The sequence below is a fragment of the Pogona vitticeps genome, chromosome 3, assembly GCF_051106095.1.
Source record: "Pogona vitticeps strain Pit_001003342236 chromosome 3, PviZW2.1, whole genome shotgun sequence".
In the NCBI taxonomy this organism is placed as follows: Eukaryota; Metazoa; Chordata; class Lepidosauria; order Squamata; family Agamidae; genus Pogona; species Pogona vitticeps.
Genome location: NC_135785.1, coordinates 68,770,002 through 68,789,819, shown reverse-complemented (window position 1 = coordinate 68,789,819; position 19,818 = coordinate 68,770,002). Strand labels below are relative to the sequence as shown.

The following is a 19,818-nucleotide window of genomic DNA, read 5'->3' as shown; positions in this document are numbered from 1 at the left end:
AGACCCTGTAAACCTTTTGGATGGTCCTGCAATGGCACCAGGGAGTGGGAACTCAAAGCATTTCTTGCCCAGGGTTCAGCTGATCCATGATAAGGAGCCCTGGTGATTAGTAGTTGGGCAGCAGAGTGCTGTCTGCCATGTAGTATATCCTGTACTTGCTTATCCTCTTTGCCTTTGAAGCAACGAGGATGTTGTCCAGTCTTCAAAGTAAAAGGATCACACACACCTGCATTTTTTATAGGATGGGGCATCAGCTCATGCAGTGTACCAATAACTTGCACATGTAGTTTTGTACAACACACATACCTAAATGCCGCATCTGCTGTTGCAACAAATAAACCAAATGAGTGTAGGATGACCACTGCTGCATCACCAAAGAGGAGGACATGAAGAACAAAGGTCACTTGAAAGGGGAATATTTGTCATCAAAAAAGAAAAGTTTGCATTCAATTTGTGTATGCTGATGTAACATATGAAAATACTGTATAATCATAATCAGACTAGGGATGTGCAATGCCCCCACCTGGTCTGTTCCTAAGTAAAGTTGCACAGATTGGTGTCTTCCTCATGCTGTGCCATTTCAGATGCACTCCAAGTCCTTCTCCAGGCCCATGCTGCTGTTTGTGTGTTTCTGGATTTTTGAGGGGAGGGGCAGGGAACATTCCCATGAATATGGAATATAGAAAAGCAAACAGATGTTAGTTGCTTATGCAGCACCATCTAAATAGTTTCTTGTAGAATTACTTGCCTACTTCCAAACCAGCAAACATAAGGGAAGAGAAGCAGAAGATAGCTATTATAACAAACTATCATACTAAGAAACAAACAAACAACTAAAATAACAAAACAAGGAGCTGGGGGGAGAGCAAGAGAGATCCTAATGTCCTAAAGTGAGCCACTCAGAACTGAGACAAGACTGCAGGTGTTCATCTGTATGCACACGCATAGATTCAGACACAAGCAAACACAAACAGTCCTAGTATTGTAACTAAGGGTGCAATCAAATGATCACACCCGAAATAATCACTTTGCCCGGAGTATCTCTCTTAAAGTCTTAACTGCAAGTAGTTCTGGGTACCTGGCTCTGTCAAGAACCTGCACGTATACTCTAATTGAGGGAAGGAGAGTGTGTATATGTACATTTGTGAACAGTTTTCAGGACAGCATTGCTCTTCATTGAATATTTTATTTCTTAAATGAATACAATAAAGCACAATTTTAAATCAAGATCCTATGGTTTATACTTTTCAAAAGCAACATGTTAACACACCAACTCAATTTCACCACCATCAACTGTTCTTTTTATTCATTTTCTTTAACAAAATATAGATGCACTAAAGCCCTTTGTTGTTATTCTGCCAACAACATGTGAGAGAGAAACAAAAGCGTACACCAATCAATTCCACTTACATCTCATTGTCTCCAGAAAATTTGTCTGTGATCCTTCTCTCCAGTTGTCTGTTGAGCCAGTTCAAGAGCTTGTGAATAGTTCTGAAACATTTGGCTCCTCAGTCCTTAGCACAATCCATTAATAGTTTTAGATTATGTTTTAGGTGAAGAAAATATTCTTTGGCCACCTTGTTGGCCATGCATTTGTTGTTCCATGCTCCAAAGCATTTTTGCAATCTTTTGGGGTAATCTTCCTTCCTTCTGGAAATAGCTGGTAAGAGTTTGCTATTATATAGGTTGCTGGAAAACAAGACAATTACTTTGTGACTATGCATCTTAATTGATTGCAACATTTCACCTCCAGTAACACTCACATAAAAACCCTGTAATGGCTCTCTTCTTCTAGCAGAAGTCTTGAAATGGGAATAAAAAATTATGGTTTCTATAGTAGCAACAAAAGGTTGTTGCAGCATGCTTTGAGTTAGGGTGATTTATGTGTCTCACGCGGTTTGCTGGTACATGTTCTTGCTTGGCATCCATTAGTTTTTTGGGAAACACTGCTCTCTTTGCCATAGCTAACACTGGCATTATCAGCCACATATGCAGAACACTGTAGAAAGAGAGTTCTTTGTTCCCATATAATGCTTTGAGTTGCTTGTGTCCCATGGATAGTCTTTTGCAACAACCGACATATTTTTTCTCTAATTTTTGGAGTGACGGTGTGTCGCACCATGATATATGTTAGACAACTTTGCTGCAATCACTTCCTCATGAGGCAACATGCTGGGTTTGAAATACGTTTGCACACTGAAATGCACAATACTACACGAGTATGTTTTGTGCTTCTCAGCTGAACTGTCATCTCAAGTCTTTTTCTCCCCTTCATTTGAAATGTTTACATCAGATATGCAAGGTCGGAAAATATACAATGCTCACTTGCCCTCCTGGAAATACAACAACAACAACAACAACAACAACAACAACAACAACAACAACAACAACAACAACAGGAGCAGCACAATACTGCACCAATATTTAACAGATACTTCAGTTTTAAATTATTTTAATTGACTGTGCCTGGTGTTTTTGACGACGACTACTACTACTACTGTACTGTGGTGCTGGAGGAGACTTTTGAGAGTCCTCTGGGCTGTAAAGAGAACAAACCTATCCATTTTGAAGGAAATCAACCCCGAGTGCTCACTGGAAGGACAGATCCTGAAGCTGAGGCTCCAGTACTTTGGCCATCTCATGAGAAGAGAAGACTCCTTGAGGAGAATATACTTGCAGAGGAACAAGCAGGATTTAGGCTGGGAAGATCCACCATAGACCAGGGGTTATCTTACACCACCTGGCATCTAAATACTCTGCCCCCAAAGGTGGTGCTCTATATGCAGCCTTCATAGATTTCAAATCTGCTTTTGACCTCATACCAAGGGACTGCCTGTGGTCAAAATTTGAGTCCACAAATATCGATAAATGGCTTCTCCTATTGATGCGGTGACTTCATGAAAATATGCATTTGCAGTTTCTTTGTAATTCCGTGGGGATCTTATCCAACCAAGTCCCTGTATTTAATGGAGTGAGACAAGGATGCATACTAGGCCCCACCTTGTTCAACTTCTATATCAATGGCTTAGTTGGGAATTTAAGTAACCCCAATTTTCATCAACCCAAACTTGCCTTTCGCCCAATTGCAATCTTACTCTATGCTGATTATGCTGTTTTACTGTCAACAACGTGAGTAGGATTTAGACGACTCCTGAGATCCTTCTCCTCTTACTGTAATAAAGAACAACTAATAATTAATTATGCAAAAACCAAGATTATGGTTATGAGTAGGAGAATAAAGCATAAGTGGTCTCTAAATGGACACCCTGTAGAGTAAGTAGCATGCTACAAATACCTTGGCATAGTTTTTCACTCTTCAGGATCCTGGCTTACTCATGTAAACCATGCAGCAATGAGTGCCCAGAAAAATACTGGAGCACTAAGAAGATTTTTCCATACTGATGGGGGTAAACATGTACCATCGGCAATACAAATTTTTAAGGCCAGGATTATTTCACAAATGCTTTATGGCTCTCAACTATTCACTTACGCTAATCTACAACCTCTGGAGATTGTTCAGACCAAATTCGCGAGAGCCATTCTTGGAGTTCCATCTTGTACTTCCAATGTGGCTCTTCGCTTAAAGGGTGGGTTAATATCCATCAAAGCACAGGCTAAAGTCCTTATGGTGAAATACTGGCTTAAACTGATTTTTGCATTAGAAGGCTTGGCCCCACTGACCCTACTAGATTCCTTTCAGTCGGAGTGGAAGAAGCATATAACTGAAGAGTTATCGAAAATTGGCTTTTCCCCCAGTATACTTATAGCAATGGGTCTCAAGGGTGCCATCAAAGCAGTGAAGTTAAGGGTACGGGACATTGAACTAGAGGACCATGTTGGCCAGTTAGGGAAATATAATTTTCTAAAGAAATCTGCTTTTATCACCTCGTATTTAGCCAGCACTATGTCATCTAAAACCATAAGGACTTTTATGCTAGCTAGGCTCGATGTACTTCCTTCAATGCTTTTGGAAGGAAGATTTCTAGGTTTGCCTACATCAGATTAACTCTGCCCTTGTAATAGTGATAAAGTTGAATCAGTTGGTCATGTTCTCCTTTTCTGTACTTGTTACCGGGATCTTCGTATGGAGCTTTTATCACCTATTATCTGTAAATCTCCCGGGAAATCAGAGGAGGATTATGTCCAGCTCCTACTCTCTGACAATACCCCTTATATTACGAGACAAGTGGCCAAATTCTGTCTGGCTATTCGTAATCAAATGTTTGGGTAGGTGACCCTGATGTTGGGAAAGTGTGAGGGCAAGAGGAGAAGGGGATGACAGAGGACAAGATGGATGGACAGTGTCACTGAAGCTACCAACATTAATTTGACCAAACTCCGGGAGGCAGTGGAAGCCAGGAGGGCCTGCCGTGCTCTGGTCTATGGGGTCATGAAGAGTTGGACACGACTAATTAATTAATTAATTTATTTATTTATTTATTTATTTATTTATTTATTTATTTATTTATTTATTTATTTAACTTCTATGTCGCCCACTCTATCCAAAGGTCTCTGGGTGGCTTACAGCAATTAAAATACAATAAAAAGATAAAACAATTAAAATTAAATTAAAATAGATACTCTAAAAATTGCCATCAGGACCCACTGTTGATATTATTTCAATTAAAAGCCTTCTGGAACAGGAAGGTTTTGACCTGGCGACAAAATGTCATCAGCGTCGGCGCCAGATGAATCTCAGTCGGGAGGGCATTCCATAGTCTGGGGGCAGCTGCTGAAAAGGCCCTTTGTCTACAAGCCCTCCCTCTTCCCTCATTGAGGGACAACTCTTTCAAAAGGGCCCCCTGGGTAGATCTTAAGTGCCAGGTAGGCTCATATGGAAGGAGGCGGTCCTTCAGGTATCCAGGGCTCAAGCCATTTAGGGCTTTATATGTCAAAACAAGCACTTTGAATTGGGCTCAGGCAGCAACTGGTAGCCAATGTAATTTAATCAGAATCGGCTTGATATGTTCCCTAGTGGCCCCACCACTCACCAACCACGTAGCTAGATTCTGGACCAGTTGCAATCGCCGGACCATCTTCAAAGGCAGCCCCACATAGAGGGCATTGCAATTATAGGTTCAGCTGACCTATCAAGTCAGCTGAACCTATATCACTGCTGTCTAAAGCTGACAATCTGTCAGACCACATTGATCCATGTAGCTCGAACCTTGTCATGCAAATTAACACTGCATGAGAGTGCAGTGATGTTTTTGTGCAGCAGAGTAAATTAGCATTCTTCAAGTGAATTCTAAAACTAATGGCATTCCTCCCCCAAGAAAAAACCCTGTAATTTTGAATTATGCTCAGTTCCTGAGGATAATACAGGCTTATTACTTCTTAATACTTCTTCTTACGTGAAGAAGGCTTCGCCCAAAATGTGTTGAGCCAGAGCTTTTTAATTAATCAAGAAATGCAGAATAAAAAGCTTGTTTCTACTTTCTACATTCTGAGACTTTGTCTCTCATTTGTAATCTGGTTTTTCCAGGATGTACCAGTTCCTTTTGTTTTGTTTTGCTCTTGCTCTGTACCAAATTTGGGGAAGTTTGGGGACAGGTTTTCCAGTCAATGTTCCCTCTAACCACATGGGCACACACCACTGCATCATGTGCACACTCCCAAGTGAGTGTATCTGCGCATTTGCTTCTGTTTGTGGCTGGAGCTCCATGCTATGTGCCATCAAGTTACTTCTGATGTGTGGCTATATGAGTTAATTAATGACCTCCCAAATTCCATAGCTTTAACAGCTCTGCTCAGATCCTGCAGATCAACAACACCTCATTTTGTTGTTCTCTCTTTCTACTGTATCCGCCCCCTTCTTAGCAATATTGTCTTTTCCAGTAAGTTCTGCTCAGTTCTTGCAAAGTAACAGAATTAGCTTCCTTTATTGAGATAATCTGTCTTCTTTCTGGGAGAAGTGGGGTATGCAGTAGGAAGAGAGGAAGACCTAATAATAAAGACAAATCTGAGGAAGTAGACTTGTCCATGAAAGCTCACATTAAAATATAGCAATTAGTCTTTAAGGTGCCGCAACTTGTTTATCTATTTTATTTTTTATATTTCCTTTGCTTTTGCCCATTATGCAGGCACAGACTGAAACAGCTTCCTCTTCTAAAACTACATCTTTTGATTATGTTCTTTCGGCAAGTTTGCTTCCAATAGAATATGCTTAAAGGGAGCACAGGGCCAGCAGAAGGTAAAAGGAATTGCTTCTTAAGCACACACACACACACACACACACAGAGAGAGAGAGAGAGAGAGAGAGAGAGAGAGAGAGATGATGATGATGCTATTGGATGCCAACTAATGTAGAAAAGAGAAATGACAGTGACTGAGGTGGGGAACATAGAACTGAATGTATGGAAACTTGAACAATAGTACACCATACTGCAACATGTATTTTATTTACTTACAGAGTTTCCTAATATTTATTTCTGCTGTAGAAGTAGCTGCATTTGACATCGGCTTCTGAGTTCTGAAATAAAATAAAAAGTACCAACTCAGCAGATGCGGATGAAGAGCAATGGCTGTAAAATGCAGAAATGTAAAATGCAGAAATTTAAAAATAAAATGTTTTTTCAGGCACCAGTCAAATTTTGAAAAAAAAATGCATCAAACCATTTATAAAGCCAAGACTCTGCTTTTCTGTTTTAATGGAAGAGAAACAGAGAGATGAACTCAGTTCCAGGATGAAATGTGAGAGGAAATAAAAAATAAATAAGTAGTATTTCAGACCAAACCATGATATTTCAAGGGAAAGCTCTAGCAGTTTGTAAGATGATAGTTACTGTGTGCTTACACCTATGCTGCAGAGCACATCCAACTATAAAATGGAGATTCCTCCCCCCTCATTCTTTAGGCATGAAGTATAACAAGCCATTTTAATTTCTGGATTCTTGGAGGTCTTGTTTGCCTGGAGTTTTATACCTGAGGGGTGAGTGTAGCTCTTCATCTAATTAAAATGTCATGGATTTTTATGACCTATAAATGTCTGAAGACAAGGACTAAGTAACTACAGACTTTGGGGGAACTTTAGAACTTATAAGCTCACCTTGAATTTTTCATTTACTTCTCTTGCTGATCATGGCCAAAGGTTTCTGGAAGCTATCATAAAACAAGACACCGTTTACAAAGTTCTGTGGGTAGTGGCAGCAAAGGAGAGAAGATAATCTATTTGGCGTCACTGAAGGTTGCAGAAAACAAATACAGAGAACAGAAAGTTAAAGTCCCTGAGGAAAAAGTACAGCTGAAAGAGAAAAAAAGAGAGATGTTTTTTTACAAAGATGTTTCTAGAAGCCAGTAGTATTTTTTAAGACATCAGTACAAATGTTTTGTTTGTTCAGGTGACAGGTTTTTATAAGGGAAAAATAATTATTTCCTGCATAATTTACTGCATTAGAAGTCATCAGTGTTAGAAGTTGTCATTAGTTCTTTATATACTCCTTTATTTTCATTCCAAACAAAGACCAACAAGGAGTCTCTGTGTTACATGCCATTACTCCTAATTTCAGGTGCATTTCTATACTAAAGATTTGAAAGCAGGTGGGCAAGAGGATTTGGTGGGAGCAGGATAGGAAGTGAATTATTTCAGAATGATGGACTAGATTGACCCACATCCACTATATCCAGAATGACCAGCAACCTTGCCTCTGCTACCTAGGGTGGCGAGCCACTTGCTGGACCTCCTCATGTGTGGCTGCACTTCCTTCTGGCATGAAGAAACACCACTCTAGTCTAGGTTCCACTGTACATGCCACAACTCTCATTCTTCCATCCCACGCTGCACCTCTGAATGGCAGCTCTAGAATTCTTTAAGTACTTTCTTCCTCTGTTGAAAACCCTTTGAGATCCTCAGATGGCCATATGACTGGACTTCATGTCTTCTCTGGGTAGGTACTAGCATCTAAGGCAAACTCTTGTGGAAAATGAGAAAGCATAGAGGCTATCCTGGTCTTCCTACCCAGCTTTGTAATGAGCCAGACAGAGAACCACAGCCAGAAGATAATAGACGTGGTTGATGGACTAGGAGACAAGCTAATTAGTCAGGTTGTTTATGCTGTCTTTCAATGGAGAAAACAGAACCAGCCCCCACTCCCTTGAGAAAGCACCCTTAGCCTCTACTTGAGCCTTGTGGAAAAAAATTGCTTTTCCTGTCTTCTGTTACCAGGGGAAGGAAGAAAACTACTGTCTCCCATACAAGCTGAGATGCACTGGTAGTAGCAACAAGACCTGGACACATTAGATTTACACTTTTACCCATTGGATGTAGCAGACAGAGCCATCAATGAACCAAATGTAGTGGGTGAAGGGTCTTTGAAGGTGTCCCCTGGAAGTTCACTTAGTGCCTAGAAGTGAGCGTAGTATCTTGACTTCCCTGCCAGGAGCTACAAATGTTTTGGCAGTAGGGTCCGCGGTGGTGGGATGGATGCTCCAAATGTGGTTGGCTGCTGTTATTTCTGCTCTTGCTCCTCCTCCTTTCTCCATTCTCATGGTATCTTCTCAGTTGTGGAGAAATGTCAGTTGCTGCACCCTCACAGTTGTACTGCTGGGAAAGCACAGCAAGAAGAATGCTAGAAAGAGGGTTGCAAGTCTCCCTTGGTGTCAGTGATAAGGCGGATTCCAATGTTATGACAGCTGGGGAGAAGGCCACTAATGAGTGTTCAGCCATGGTGCAGTAAGTGATATCATGCCATTCTCTCCATCCCATGCTACCCCTCTTATCCTACCATTCCATTCTGCTCTGTTTCCTGGCCCTGGAGCACTGACGTCCTGGTCATCTCCAATGCCCAGAACATATGAGCAAATAAGCAGTGGGAATCAACACTGTGCTCCTGGTAGAAAGCTGATTTCTTAACCTTTCACTGGTAGCATGGCTGATCCACGGAGGGCTTGTGGACCCTCTGGCCTTCTGCTAGATAATGCAGACTTAGGCCGCAACCTTCTATTCAAATGAGGGCTCTCATACTCTATAGAATCCTAAGCAGTGACTTGCTTCAGCTCTTGTTGTTGCAAAACATATTCTCTTTGGAAGGCTTCTGGGCCTGTTCCTAATGTTGATGGGACAGCATGGACACAGATGTCTCTTGCACTGAAGGGGGGTGCCAGTTCCTTCTTGCAGGTGTCTGCTGCCTCTATATACTCCTAGAGTGCTACCCATTCAGTCATGGGTGGAGTAAAGGCTCTGGCTCACATTATAACAAGGCAAAGTTATGATGTTGTGACTTGAATTATATCCAGATTAGAGATGGGGATGAATATAAATATGGATCATCACACATGTATGCACTCATACATGCATGCACACCCCTGCCCGCCTGCCTCGATGCCCACCCACATACATGGCCCCCACACATGTACACCTCCTCCCACCTCCAGCCCAAACAGACACCTGCCTGTGCCCCCGTTCCCCCACTCATACACATGCTTGGATGCTCACCCGCCCACATCCCCCCCACCCCCATACTCACACATGGGCTGAAGGGAATGGGCCAGACAAAATGGCAACATAGGCCAGATGTGGAGACCCCTGTTCTACAGCACTGTAGTCTCCTGTAGCTATGCTTTACCTGATCCAGCTGAACTTTTTTTTTTTTTTGCCCTGTTGATATATACTGAATTAAGAGTGACCGAGAATGCATCACCAGAAAGGAGGCCATGGAGGACAAAGACTACTAAAAAGGAGGACATAAGACACATTTTACATTAAATCTTCATATTCAAAGATATCCAGATATAGTTTAATCCCACATAATTATTATAATTTGAATACTACATTGCTATCACTTACCTAGTATGCCTGCAGCAAAAGCAAAATGGCAATACTCTATATTTTTATCTGTGAATTTTGCTGACAGGCAGAACCACCTTCCATAGCCTCAGTTCCAAGAACAGTACAAACAAAGGAAGAAGAATGGGTAGTCTTTTTTAAAAATACGTAAATAAAACTACCACCCAGCCCCACTGGAGTTAGGACTTGCCCTTTAATATAGGACTATCTACCCTGTTTCCCCAAAAATAAGACTTAATCTGAAAATAAGCCCTAGTATGATTTTTCAGGATGCTCGTAATGTAAGCCCTACTCCAAAAATAAGCCCCAGTTAAGTGAAACCCCACCCTCCACCATTGTGCACTAACCAGAAGATGACATGACTGTATTTGAATAAATGTAGATTGTTGTATATGAAAAAAATAAAACATCCCCTGAAAATAATCCCTAATGTGCTTTTTGGAGCAAAAAAAATAATATAAGACCCTATCTTATTTTGGGGGAAACACAGTAGCTGAAATCAGCACTTTTGGACAGTTTTATATTAATGTAAGATGGTAAGGATCTGATTTCATACATGTATATATATATGTGTGGGAACTGATAGGGAGATGACTCTCCTTATCAGCGTGCTGTCCCCTCTTCCATAAAACATCATCAGGGTGAGTTAACAGACACTCCTGAGGGAGAGAAAGAAACACTGCAAGAGATCCAGCGGGGGGGGGGGGGGGGAGGAAAACCCAGAAACTAGAAAAAGCCCAGGGGATGAAGAAAACACAGGAAAAGAGTTACAGCTGCTGGTGGTGAAGACAACAGGGAAAGAAGAGGAGATAAAAGGGGGAAAAGGTGTGAGAAGGAAGAGTAGGAGAGAAGAATAATCCCTTGGAGAAGCTCAGAGTTTGTGAGCAGAGGCAAGTAAGATTGATGAAATACTACCAGAGGGGTGAGCGTGGATAATAAAGGAAGGCCCATGGATCAGAGAGAGGATCCAACTTAAAGTCGCCAGAGAAGAGGCAAAGTGTGAGTGGTGAAGACAAGTGCCGGGAAACCCCATCCTGGGAGGGAGAGAGAGAGAAGAGAACAATCGAGACAAGAGAGAGAGAGGAGGAAAAGGGATCATCCATTCATGGCAGAACCAAGAATGGATAGCTATGCATGGGACATACCTTGGCAGGAGGAATTTCCAACCCAAATACTGAGAGACGCTTGGCAGGAAAGTGTGGGAAACCAGCGGGAACTGGGCCTATTATTACCCATAAAGAGCCAGTTTAATACTACCACTGTGTCAACCCTGAACCCCCTCCCAAGTCTGGACTACATACAGGAAGAATTTGTAGCCACCAAAGTAGAAAGTAGAGAGTTAAATGGCTCAGTGAAGATAAAGGTAAAGGTTCCCCTTGAAAATTTTTGTCCAGTCGTGTTCGACTCTAGGGGGCGGTGCTCATCCCCGTTTCTAGGCCATAGAGCCAGCGTTTGTCTGAAGACAATCTTCCGTGGTCACATGGCCAGTGCAACTTAGACACGGAACGCTGTTACCTTCCCACCGAAGTGGTCCCTATTTATCTACTTGCATTTGCATGCTTTCGCACCGCTAGGTTGGCGGGAGCTGGGACAAGCGACGGGAACTCACTCCGTCACATGGATTCGATCTTACGACTGCTTGGTCTTCTGACCCTGCAGCACAGGCTTCTGCAGTTTAGCCCACAGCGCCACCATGTCCCTCAGTGAAGATACCTGAGACCAAACCCAAGTTAGAACAGTTAGAAACCATCAGTGGTAAAAATGAGTTATCCTTAATAAAACCATTTGAGTTCAAACAAGAGTCTTTATCTGGTCCTTCTGTTGGAAAAGGGGAAGTAGAGCATGAAAGGTTCCGCCCACCCCAAGATCACAACATAGCATCAAAAAGAAAAATTCTAAAAATAAAATCATCATATTGGAACACATTGGATTTTTCCCCCCAGATACAGAAAGATGAGGATTTTCTTAAGAATCCTGCATGCCTTCACTTAGCATGTTCATAGAGGTGGTGTGGATCTGGTCATCTGTGCTGGCCTCATAATTGCTTCTATATAGTTTAGTTGATGAGGGACCTACATAAATGGAAACTTTAATGCTATGTTCTGGAGATCACATGAACTTTCAAAAGTGTAATTACAGAAACACGCTTCTGTTCTCTCCAGCCACTGTCCCCAAGGATAAAGTTACCCCTTGTGTTTTCCTTGTGATTTTAAGCAAGAGAAGCAGTGCAGCCAGAAGAAAAGGCATAATTAACTGCACATGTCCCAAGTCTCTGTAAAGTGCTTGAAAGCTTAAAAAGTGGTGGCACCAGCTGACAGCAAGACACATTCATTATTTGTAGAGCGAACTTGTGAAATCTTGTTCTGTCCATGATTAGAACAAAGCTGACCTGCCATTTTATTTACATTTTCAAATATATTTTACAAGGTGAAAGCACAGAAGTATAAATAATGAAGGGAAGCAGAAGATCAACAATAGTGTGTCTTTAGGGAAATAAAAAAATGTGAGAAACCCATACGTTCATTTCATGCCTAATCACAGAAGGGCTCTTTCACCAGTTATTATATGTAATATCCTATTTTAACTCTCATTGTCCAGACTTGAAAACTGACTCAAGGAGTTTGGAACTTGGGATATTCATTCTTTAAAACTAATACCTTATTTATCTCTTGCTATCTATTTTCTTAAAAGCTTAGATAATGAGAATGTTATTATTCCATGCCATTAAGTCACCTATGACTTATGTTAAAGGTAAAGGTAAAGGTTCCCCTGACATTTAGTCCAGTCGTGTCCGACTCTAGGGCGCAGTGCTCATCCCCATCTCCAAGCCATAGAGCCAGCATTTGTCTGAAGACAGTTTCCGTGGTAACATGGCCAGCATGACTAGACACGGAATGCTGTTATCTTCCCACCGAAATGGTACCTATTTATCTACTTGCATTTTCACATGCTATGGGAGCTCACTCCATCTTGTGGATTCGATCTTACGACTACTGGTCTTCTGACCTTGCAGCACAGAGGCTTCTGCCGTTTAATCTGCAGCACCATGTCCCATGACTTATGACAATCCTACAAATGAGAGGGAGTCAGTCCATCTCATATCTGGTCTTCCTCTTTTCCTGCAGCATTCAACTTTTCCCAGATTAACTTTTCCAGAGAATCTTCCCTTCTCATGATGTGCCCAAAGTATGAGAGCCTCAGTTTCATCATTATTGCCTCCAGAGATAGTTCAGGCTTGATTTGCTCTAGGACCTACTTGTCCTTCTGCCAGACTAGGGTATCTGCAAAAGTCTCCTCCAGCACCATATTTCAAATGAATCAATTTTTTTCCTCAGCTTTCTTTTCTGTCTAGTTTTCGCACATTATGATCAGGATTGCAATAATGTGGATGATCTTTGTCTTGCTCTCCAATGACACATCCTTACACTTGATGATATTTTTCCAATTCCTTCATTGTGCCCTTCCAAGTCTTAGTCTTCTGATTTCTTGTCTGCACTCTCCATTTGGATTGATGATTGAGCCAAGGTATACAAATTCTTTCACTATTTCAATTTCTTCATTGTCAATGTTAAAATTGCATAGCTGTTCTGTAGTCATGATTTTTCTCTTAATCATGTTCAACTGCAGTCCTGCTCTGGCGTGTGTTGTGTGTTTAGTCGTTTAGTCGTGTCCGACTCTTCGTGACCCCATGGACCAGAGCACGCCAGGCCCTCCTGTCTTCTACTGCCTCCCGGAGTTGTGTCAGGTTCATGTTGGTTGCTTCGCAGACACTGTCCAGCCATCTCATCCTCGGTCGTCCCCTTCTCCTCTTGCCATCACACCTTCCTAACATCAAGGTTTTTTCCAAGGACTCTTTTCTTCTCATGAGATGGCCAAAGTACTGGAGCCTCAGCTTCAGGATCTGTCCTTCAAGTGAGCATTCAGGGTTGATTTCCTTTAGAACTGATAGGTTTGTTCTCCTTGCAGTCCAGGGGATTCTCAAGAGCCTCTTCCAGCACCACAATTCAAAGGCATCAATTCTTCGGCGGTCTGCTTTCTTTATGGTCCAGCTCTCACTTCCATACATCAATACAGGAAAAATCAAGGCTTTGACTATTCGGACTTTTGTTGGCAAGGTGATGTCTCTGCTTTTCAAGATGCTGTCAAGATTTGTCATCGCTTTCCTCCCAAGAAGAAGGCGCCTTTTAATTTCGGGGCTGCTGTCTCCATCTGCAGTGATCATGGAGCCCAGGAAGATAAAATTTGACACTGCCTCCATATCTTCCCCTTCTATTTCCCAGGAGGTGATGGGACCAGTGGCCATGATCTTAGTTTTTTTGATGTTGAGTTTCAGACCGTTTTTTGCACTCTCCTCTTTCACTCTCATTACAAGGTTCTTTAATTCCTCCTCACTTTCTGCCATCAGAGTGGTATCATCTGCATATCGGAGGTTGTTGATATTTCTTCCGGCAATCTTAATTCCGGCTTGGGTTTCTTCCAGTCCAGCCTTCCGCATGATGTATTCTGCATATAAATTAAATAAGCTGGGGGACAAGATACAGCCTTGCCGTACTCCTTTCCCAATTTTGAACCACTCAGTTGTTCCATGACCAGTTCTAACTGTTGCTTCCTGTCCCACATATAGGTTTCTCAGGAGACAGATAAAGTGGTCAGGCACTCCCATTTCTTTAAGAACTTGCCATAGTTTGCTGTGGTCCACACAGTCAAAGGCTTTTGCATAGTCAATGAAGCAGAAGTAGATATTTTTCTGGAACTCTCTGGCTTTCTCCATAATCCAGCGCAAGTTAGCAATTTGGTCTCGAGTTCCTATGCCTCTTCGGAATCCAGCTTGTACTTCTGGGAGTTCTCGGTCCACATACTGCTGAAGCCTACCTTGTAGGATTTTGAGCATAACCTTGCTAGCGTGTGAAATGAGTGCAATTGTACGGTAGTTGGAGCATTCTTTGGCACTGCCTTTCTTTGGGATTGGGATGTAGACTGATCTTTTCCAATCCTCTGGCCACTGTTGAGTTTTCCAAACTTGCTGGCATATTGAATGTAGCACCTTAACAGCATCATCTTTCAAGATTTTAAATAGTTCAACTGGAATGCCATCACCTCCACTGGCCTTGTTGTTAGCCAGGCTTTCTAAGGCCCACTTGACTTCGCTCTCCAGGATGTCTGGCTCAAGGTCAGCAACTACATTGTCTGGGTTGTCCGGGATATCCAAATCTTTCTGATATAATTCCTCTGTGTATTCTTGCCACCTCTTCTTGACGTCTTCTGCTTCTGTTAGGTCCCTCCCATTTTTGTCTTTTATCATGTTCATCTTTGCGCAAAATGTTCCTCTAATATGTCCAATTTTCCTGAACAGATCTCTGGTCTTTCCTTTTCTGTTATCTTCCTCTATTTCTTTGCATTGTTCATTTAAGAAGGCCCTCTTGTCTCTCCTTGCTATTCTTTGGAAGTCTGCATTCAGGTTTCTGTAACTTTCCCTATCTCCCTTGCATTTTGCTTCCCTTCTCCTCTCTGCTATTTCTAAGGCCTCGTTGGACAGCCACTTTGCTTTCTTGCATTTCCTTTTCTTTGGGATGGTTTTCGTTGCTGCCTCCTGGACAATGTTACGAGCCTCTATCCAAAGTTCTTCAGGCACTCTGTCCACCAAATCTAGTTCCTTAAATCTGTTCTTTACTTCCACTGTATATTCATAAGGGATTTGGTTTAGATTATACCTGAGTGGCCCAGTGGTTTTTCCTAATCTCTTCAGTCTAAGCTTGAATTTTGCTATGAGAAGCTGATGATCAGAACCGCAGTCAGCTCCAGGTCTTGTTTTTGCTGACTGTATAGAGCTTCTCCATCTTTGGCTGCAGAGAATATAATCAATCTGATTTCGATATTGCCCATCTGGTGATTTCCATGTATAGAGTCGCCTCTTGTGTTGTTGGAAAAGAGTGTTTGTGATGACCAGCTTATTCTCTTGACAAAACTCTATTAGCCTTTGTCCTGCTTCGTTCTGAACTCCAAGGCCAAACTTCCCTGTTGTTCCTTTTATCTCTTGGCTCCCTACTTTAGCATTCCAGTCCCCTAGAATGAGAAGAACATCTTTCTTTGGTGTCAGTTCTAGAAGGTGTTGTAAATCTTCATAGAATTGTTCAATTTCAGTCTCCTCAGCAATGCTGGTTGGTGCATAAACTTGGATTATTGTGATGTTGAATGGTCTGCCTTGGATTCGTATTGACATCATTCTATCATTTTTGAGATTGTATCCCATTACAGCTTTTCCCACTCTTTTGTTGACTATGAGGGCTACTCCATTCCTTCTACGGGATTCTTGACCACAATAGTAGATATGATAGTCATCTGAGCTGAATTCGCCCATTCCTGTCCATTTTAGTTCACTGATGCCCAGGATGTCGATGTTTATTCTTGCCATCTCCTGTTTGACCACCTCCAGCTTCCCAACGTTCATAGATCTTACATTCCAGCTTCCTATGCAGTATTTTTCTTTGCAGCATTGGATTTTCCTTTCACTTCCAGGCACGTCCACAGCTGAGCGTCCTTTCGGCTTTGGCCTAACCACTTCATTAGCTCTGGAGCTACTTGTACTTGTCCTCCACTCTTCCTCAGTAGCATGTTGGACGCCTTCCGACCTGAGGGGCCCATCTTCCAGCGTCATATCTTTTAGCCTTTTGTTTCTGATCATGGGGCGTTCTTGGCAAAGATACTGGAGTGGCTTGCCATTTCCTACTCCAGGTGGATTGCGTTTAGTCGGAACTCTCCACTATGTCCTGTCCGTCTTGGGTGTCCCTGCACGGCATAGCCCATAGCTTCTCTGAGTTACTCAAGCCCCTTCGCCACGACAAGGCAGCAATCCATGAAGGAGCCTGCTCTGGCACTTCCTTCCATTTTCACTAAAAATAATTTCAATTCATTGCTGCTTTCTCCCAGTAAGATGGTGTCAGCTGTGTAACAAATAATTGGTGTTTCTTCCAAGAGTTTTCACCATCTGAATCTAATTTGGTTTTCCAGATGATATGCTCTGCATTGAACAGATTAAGAGATAAAAATGCACCCTTGTCTGGCAGCTTTGCCTATAGCAAACAATTCTGTCTCTCCATATCCTGTCTAAACAGAAGCTTCTTGTCCACAGTACAGGTTATGCATCAGGACAATCAAGTATTGAAACACACCCATTTCTTTCAGAACAATCCATAGTTTCTCATCATCCACACAGTCAGAAGCTTTGCTGTAATCTAAAAAGCATAAACTGATATTCTGAAATTCTTTGGTGTGCACCAGTACCCAACAAATATTTACAATAGGATCTTGAATGCCTTTTTCTTTTTGGAATCCAGTTTGAAAATCAGGCATTTCTCACTCTGTATAAGGTAAAGGACTTTTTTTGGCAACATCTTGAACATCACTTTGTTTGAATGGGAAATTACAGTAATGATCTTATAGTTATTGCATTCATTGGCATCTCCTTTCTTTGGAATTAATATTGATATCGAACATTTCCAGCCTGTGGGCCATTGCTTTGTTTTCCATATTGGCTGGCATATTCTCATTAGGATTTTGACAGATTTAGTTTCTGTGGCTTAAAAATATTCTCTCAGTATTCCATCTATCTTTGTTTCTCCCAAGCTTTCAGAGTAGCTTTCATTTCACTTTAGAACTTCAGGTTCTTTGTCATAGGCTTCCTCTTCAAAGTATCTCTTCTGTTTAGGTCTACCTATTTTGTGAATAATCTAGTTAATGAGAATGTTATATATTGTCTATCATCATGATTAGAAATGTGGCTAGATTATGTTGCTTGCTCATAGAAAACACCTGCATTTTAAATAAACAGTCCTCAGCACCTAAGATGTGTTCAAATATATTGCAACAGAGTTGGTTTTTCGGTGTGGTATGATTATTATTTTTTTTTGCACATTTGAGAGATGAAAAACCCTGTAAAAAAACTTTCTGAAGTCCCCTTAATGTGTATTCAAAAGTACCTATCAAGTTCAATATGATTCCTCAACCACAAAATGTTGCATCAATTTTGTCATGAAAATGAGTTAATTTCAACAATTTCTCTGGCCTAATTTTCTGCTAAACTAGTAATAAGAAAACATGTTCTGAATTATTACCTATATAGGCCAAAATCCTCTTGCATAAGGCACACTGGCAGAACAGCAATTGGCAGGGGGAGATTTTCAGTAATAAAAGACTTCCCTTTGGATCTCATGACTCAAACAGCTTCCATGCAATGAAACAGATTATTTGTGAGTACGACAAGTTGCGCGAGACAAGGGAGGATATATATATCCCACACAGAAACTATCTCTCTGTGTGCGCGTGTATATGTATATGTATATATAGAGAGATGAAACAAGTAGAAGGCTTCAGGGTTACAATCTTGCCAGTGTCTTGCCTGTTGCTGAAATGATTCCAGCACAATTTAAACACAAGCTATTTGTTTGATCTTCAGCATGCCCAAAGCAGCAAACCACTTGTACAATCAATAGAGTGAGACTGCATTACCTGCCAGTCTGACCTTCAAAACTCAGCCATGAATGTGTAGCTTGGGGAACAACATATTGCCTGCTCATAAAGACAATTTCAGTCTTCCAGCACAATCCTCTGCACATATACTGAGCAACAAATCCCACTGTGTTTGTTCTTAATAAGTGTATTTAGGACTGCACCCCAGTATTCAAAAATGTCCATTTCTGTTTTCAGATGAATCATTTCTATATTAAAACCAGGAGGGTTCTTTGATACAAAAATGTTACCTTATCTGAAAATCCATGCTGTCTCCCTTAGGACATCTGACATTTATTAGACACCAAAGGGGGCTTCAGCCTATGTACCCAGAAAGTAATAAAAAGACTCAGTCTGACATTTGAACAGCTATTGGTTACTGAAAGGCAGCTGTTAAACCAGTTATGGTAGTGGGAAGGCTTAAAATGCTTTGTGCCGTGTTTATCACTTTAAAGTGGATGCATGTTCTATGGATCAAAATTACTGATTCAGAATCCAAGATTTATTTCATTCATAGACCAGCCTAAATACAACTGAAGCAAAAAGTTTAAGATATTGAAATTTCTCAGTTGTATTCTCAACCTTTTCTGCAAACCTCATTCCAAAATATCTCATTTATACAGAGCATTTAGTTTGCTCATCCAAATGCTTCCTTTAATTGATCAGTTGTTTAAATCAGATCCCTGCATAAAATGGGCAGTATAATCACACCCAGCCTTGTGAACCCTACAAGGAAATGAACAGAGATATCCTGAACTCTTTCTTGTAGCACTACAGAAAATAAAATACAATATTGAATCTAGCCAATGTTTGAGCACCCCTATACTTTAGAAAGATTTAACACTTCAAACTATTGAGCATAACTGAAATTCACATCCTTGAGAAACAGAGCAGGTTTTATATGCTTGAGTTCATAAATATCCTTGATAAATATTTAAGGCATCCATACTCTTAAGAAAATGTTAAGGTAATACACATTTGGAGAAGCATTCTGCTTTTTCTCTTGAATAGCTTGAACAAAACTAGCACAATAGAGATTTCAGATATTTGTGTTTGTCCTAGCCTCCTTTATGTTGACTTGGCCTTGGATGGTAAAGTAAAATTTCTATTTGCAGAACTGGAGAAAACATTTACAAACAGAGAGAAAACATTCAAAGTGCCAGCAGATTTAATTGCCTAAGGCCATCTCTGAAGTATCTGTACATGCAGACAGGAAGGAGAACAGCCTGATGTTCCCCATACTTGGGATGGAAGGCATCTAATTAGAATGGCTTGGCTTTGATCATGGTAACAATTGAAGAGTCACTTATAAGATGAGAAAAATAAATTGGAGGAATGTAATTAAAATTTCTATCAGTGAATGTAGGGTTTAATTTAACTTGTTTTCTAATACAGGGTTGGGCCAATGCCAAAGGCAGGAATCCTTAGAAACATGCTCTCATATCCTAGTAGAGAGACCACTGTTCTCTGGGGTCCTTCAGCCTGGCTACTGCTGCTCCTCTTTCCTATTGCTGTCTGTTCACCTGTTG

General features: G+C 41.2%; 1 long non-coding RNA gene across 1 annotated transcript; it reads right to left on the bottom strand.

The window, feature by feature from the left end:
- Positions 1-1,274: 1,274 nt before the first annotated feature.
- On the bottom strand, positions 1,275-7,451 carry LOC140705499 (uncharacterized). The gene is made up of 3 exons (XR_012084893.2): positions 7,049-7,451; positions 6,411-6,472; positions 1,275-1,689 (listed from the first exon to the last, which is right to left on the bottom strand). It is a non-coding gene; the product is annotated as an uncharacterized LOC140705499 (long non-coding RNA).
- Positions 7,452-19,818: the final 12,367 nt, after the last annotated feature.